Source organism: Nansenia antarctica (assembly GCF_963989245.1).
Source record: "Nansenia antarctica genome assembly, chromosome: 3".
Lineage (NCBI taxonomy): Eukaryota > Metazoa > Chordata > Actinopteri > Argentiniformes > Microstomatidae > Nansenia > Nansenia antarctica.
The window spans coordinates 33,941,459-33,947,284 of NC_137688.1; positions in this window are offsets into that span (position 1 = coordinate 33,941,459).

Below are 5,826 nucleotides of genomic sequence, written 5' to 3' on the forward strand. Positions count from 1 at the left end.
GACCCCCCCGCCACACTGCTGTGCCCCACCCAAACATTTTAGCACCAGCCGCCACTGCATGACTATACGATTTAAGTAATAGTCATTACAAGTAAATACATATACAAATATATAACATTTTAATGTTTTTCCTGTCCAGTGTGATCAAAAGTAGCCCAATTGGGCGGGAATACCCAATCTGGCAACACTGCTCTCTCTCAGCCTTCTACTGAGCATTAAAGTAAACTCACAGTAAAAAGTCTTTGGTACCACCATCCACACTCCACTAAAGTCCTGTAGCTCCCTCTACAGGCCAGACACTACATACTCCCCACAACATGATACTGAAGTGATCTCGTATTGAAAACATCTTGTTAATATTGTAGCTGATCGTGCAGCCTACATAGACCTAACCACTGATACTCTTTGTTTAATTAGCCTACTGTTGAGATCACCGTATAAACATTTTGAATGGATAATTTGTTCTCTACGGTGTGAGCCAACACAAACTGAAAAGATGAAATCAGAATATCATTTCCATTATTGGACAGATTACATAGAAATTCACGCAACATTTAAATAAACATTAAGCAATGAGAAAGTAACACTTAAATTAAATGACTCATAATTCATTTTACCTATTTTTACAGTCTAAGAACTGTGCCATAACCACACATGCAAGTAAATCGATAAAGTGAAAACCTAGTGAAATGAAATCATAAATATGTAGGCTATATGATAAGTTATTTTGATTATCTAGTCTTCTTGATTGCCATGGTAAATAACAACTATGCAAATACAGGTTGATCGTTCAGAACAGTTCCAATTCGTATTAAGGTGATCATGATATAGAATGCATGCGATACCTAAAAAAACCATGATTTATTTTAATGCTTGGCAGCCTTGCACCACCGTACTAAACTACTGTAGGCTACAATCATGACTTTTGAATGATGGTAATGTCAAATTGACATCTATAGTTCTGACAAACTATTGTGATTGAAGAGCGTGGGAGGCAGCACTGTAGATGTTCTTATTTCGTCTGTACAGACAGGAGACAGGTGTGGAGGCCTGAATGAAGCCCCAACCACCAGCCATGCAGTGGGGTCTATTTCTCCTCTCTGTGATGGGTAAGTGTCTTACAGTAATAGTACCTGTGTGTTAGTGGGCTTCTGTGTACGTACATAAATGCACATGTAGTCTTATGCACAATGTTGGTGTACCTCACATAGATATAGAACACTGTTCACCTCACATAGATATAAAACACTGTTCACCTCACATAGATATAGAACACGGTTCACCTCACATAGATATAGAACACTGTTCACCTCACATAGATATAGAACACTGTTCACCTCACATAGATATAGAACACTGTTCACCTCACCTAGATATAGAACACTGTTCACCTCACATAGATATAGAACACTGTTCACCTCACATAGATATAGAACACTGTTCACCTCACATAGATATAGAACACTGTTGTATCTCTGTGGTACCTCATGTCTTCCACTTAACCTCTCCTCTACCGCCCCTCCACCTCCTCTATTACGCTCTGTGGAACTTCAAACACACCTTGTATTGATACCATAACAGATGTACATAATAATAAACTGTGGGCCTAAAGATAATTATGATACATTAATATGGTAACATATTCACAGGTGATGTGCTCTCAACCCAGCCAGCCAGTGCCCAAACAGGTAAGAAAACCACCTTAGTAATTGTAAATAAGTAGGATACTGTAGCCTCCACTAGGAGTTGATGACGACTCTCTCACTGCAAACAGGGACCACAACCTGTAATGTAAAGTGTGATTTCTCTCCAGTAAACGTGGCGTTGGGGGGAGTGGCCACTCAGTCATCACTCTATAAGGATGCTGCTGCTCCTAGAGCCATTGATGGGAACAGAGACCCAGACTATTTCAGAGGATCCTGCAGCTCCACTCTACAAGAGACCAGCCCCTGGTGGAGAGTGGACCTGCTGGATGTGTACAGAGTCACTGCTGTGTCCATCACCAACAGAGGGGACGCGCGTCCTGAGTGGCTTGATGGAGCTGAGATCCACATCGGTAACTCACTGGAGAACAACGGCAACAACAACCCCAGGTGATACATTCAACACTTCCTGTCTGACAGAAGTCTTCATAGTTTCCTCTCTGTCAGCTGGTTGAATGTGGTCCTTATCCAATGCTAGTGCATTTTTGATCGATGTTGGTACACTGTGCTGAACTAATATATTGAACTTCACCCCCCCACCCCCTCTCTCTCTCTCTCTCTCTCTCTCTCTCTCTCTCTCTCTCTCTCTCTCTCTCTCTCTCTCTCTCTCTCTCTCTCTCTCTCTCAGGTGTGCTGTCATCACCAGCATCCCAGCAGGACAGACCTCCACCTTCCAGTGTAACAACATGGAGGGTCGCTACGTCAGTGTGGTCATCCCTGGCAGGAGTCATATCGTTCTTCTGTGTGAAGTGGAGGTGTTTGGAACGCCTGCAGGTAACATGAACTAGTTATTAAACCATGTTATTAATAACATGAACTACTTACTACTAAGGAATGTACTTGGTAACATGAACTGGTTATTAAGCCATGTATTTGCAAAATCCAAAATTGTAATTAGTTCTGAGGCCTTATTCAATATATTATTATTCAATATTCTTTTTTAAACAAAATGTGCATATTTTTTAAGCTTATATTTTGTGGGTCGTCCCATCCTCATATTTTTTCCCGTTTTTATTTGGCAAAGACAGGAAAGTAAGGAGGAGAGAATATGTCAGCAGGGCATGGGCCGGACCCAAACCCATGCCCGACATGGACGTGTGTGCACTGTAGGCTGTGGTGCTAGACCACCGGACCACCGAGGGGTGCTCTGCCGATCTGTAGCTTTGTTGTCCCCATTGTCTGCTTCTTGGCCTTGTTCTTATGAACCACCATCTTTGAAATGTTAAGGATGGAAGCAACCTGACTCTCTGTACCCCTCTGTACCCCTCTGTACCCCTCTGTACCCCTCTGTACCCCTCTGTACCCCTCTGTACCCCTCTGCAACCTGACTCACTGTACCCCTCTGTACCCCTCTGCAACCTGACTCACTGTACCCCTCTGTACCCCTCTGTACCCCTCTGTACCCCTCTGTACCCCTCTGTACCCCTCTGTACCCCTCTGTACCCCTCTGCCAGGAAACCCAGAATGGAACCCTTGTTTTCCTCACTCAGAACCTTTCTTTTAAACTCTTTTGGCATGGTCAATAGTTATTTTTTTTATTCCAATTACTTTTGACTAAAAAGTTCAAACAAAATACTAGCAGTGTTCTTGCCATCCAGCTGGTCCTATTACAAGAGGATAGTGACGACCACAGCAGTGGTTTTTATACTTTTATACTCAGTTCAGGTGATCACCTAATCAGTACCGCACTAAGTAGAACGGGGTGTGTCTGTGTTGGAATCCAACAGAGACTGGAATGGAATGGCTGCCATACATTGTAGAGATGCAGATGTAAGACAATTTTGGAGTGGTCTCTTATTTTTTTCCAGAGCTGTACATACCTTAATACATTATTACAATGTCGGCAGATTACTTTTGTAATCCTTGGAGAAGTTATTTGGATGTAATCCTTGGAGATTTTTTATTATTATCTGCCAACTGACTGATGATTAACATAGTTAGCATAACATACTCTAGGATTTGATGATGACACTCTCAATACAAACAGGGATCACAACTTGTGTGATTTCTCCTCTGTGTTTCCCTCCAGTAAACGTGGCGTTGGGGGGAGTGGCCACTCAGTCATCACAGTGGAGTAATGCTGCTGCTCCTAGAGCCATTGATGGGAACAGAGATCCAGGCTATTTCAGAGGATCTTGTACCCACACTCTACGCGAGACCAGCCCCTGGTGGAGAGTGGACCTGCTGCATGTGTACAGAGTCACTGCTGTGTCCATCACCAACAGAGGGGACTGCTGTCATGAGAGGCTTGATGGAGCTGAGATCCACATCGGTAACTCACTGGAGAAAAACGGCAACAACAACCCCAGGTGATACATTCAACACTTCCTGTCTGATAGGTGCAGAAGTCTTCACAGTTTCCTCTCTGTCAGCTGGTTGAATACATCTTCTGTCCTTATCCTGTTTTCTGTTGTCTACATGTCATAGGCTGTGTATTTGTGCTGTTGTAATTATGTGTGTTTTTAAATTGAAATAGTTGTTTTTAAATTGTTTAAAATTGTTGTTTTTACCTATTGTATTTGTGCTTCGAAACTGTTTAAAAATAAATAAATGAAATAGTTGTTTTAAATTGTTTTAAACTGCTGCTTACCTATTGTAAAGCACTTTGATGTAAAGTGCTATACAAATAAAGTTATTATTATTATTATTATTATTATTATCCATGCCATAGCATGTTTGATGGATTTATGGTACACTGCTGAAATTATATATTGACCTTTACATCCCTTTACACATCTTCTGTCCTTATCCATGTCAGTGGAGTTTTTAAGTATGTATGGTATTATCTGAACTAATACATCTCTCTCTCTCTCTCTCTCTCTCTCTCTCTCTCTCTCTCTCTCTCTCTCTCTCTCTTTCTCTCGCTCTCAGATGTGCTAACATCACCAGTATCCCAGCAGGACAGACCTCCACCTTCCAGTGTAACAACATGGAGGGTCGCTACGTCAGTGTGGTCATCCCTGGCAGAAGTCATGTCGTTACTCTGTGTGAAGTGGAGGTGTTTGGAACACTTGCAGGTAACATGAACTAGTTATTAAACCATGTTCTTGATAACATGAACTAGTTATTAAACTAATTTAATGTTCTTGGTAACATGAACGAAGCTAAACCCTCTTTCAAAATGCATGTGTGGAGCAGATGTGTTGACCTTAATTAGCATGTTTGAAATATCATCCCAAATACAATGAAAAAAATCAATGAATTAATTAAGATGAATTTGAGATCATCCAGGCTCATGTCCCCAATAACTCTTTGATTACAAAAAATAATGTTCCATTATGTTCCATTACTTACGCAGGGTGCTGAGTATCCTGTAATGCCCTGATTACAATATCCTGAACTCCTGAAATACCCGTACATTGATGTAATAAAAGCAATTCTGATTCTAATTCTGATTCTGACTCCTCCTCCCCCAGATGAGCTCTTCCTGGTTAAGAAGAACATGACCTGGAGTGAAGCCCTGCACTACTGCAGAGACCAGGACATGGACCTGGTCTCTGTCCACAATGAAACCATCCAGGACTGGGTCGTGGCCAAGGCCAACAAGGCCTCCACTTCTCACGTGTGGCTGGGCCTGCGCTACGCCTGCCCCCTGGGGTTCTGGTTCTGGGTCACTGGTCAGTCCAGCTGCTACATGAACTGGGCCCCAGGCAACGGGACCGGCCAGGGTGACTGTGGGAGAACAGGAGCGGTAGAGAAAGGAGGAGAGCATCGCTGGGTCAGTCTGCCTGAGTCAGACAAACTCCACTTCATCTGCAGCAACAGTAGCGGTGAGTTTGGAGAAATTATCTCAGCAGATAGGGATAGGCTACAGATCTAATCAATGTGTATGTAACAGTATTATACTGCTTAAAGACACCAATATTTCCTCATTTTCAGAATACTAGAATCTGGATCCTGTTCCGGAGCAGTGACGGTGAGTTTGGAGAAATTATCATATGAGGTTTAATTCAGTCAGGACACTTGCGTCGGTGTAATCATTATTTAATGAAAATGGAAAATGTAAGTTTGGCGTAATTGGATGGCTCCACTCCGTACATCTCCCTGCCTGAAATGTAACAACATAAAATACAAAACTCCATCTGGCAGGTAGCTATGGCGACAGGCGGCTCGGTCGCCACAC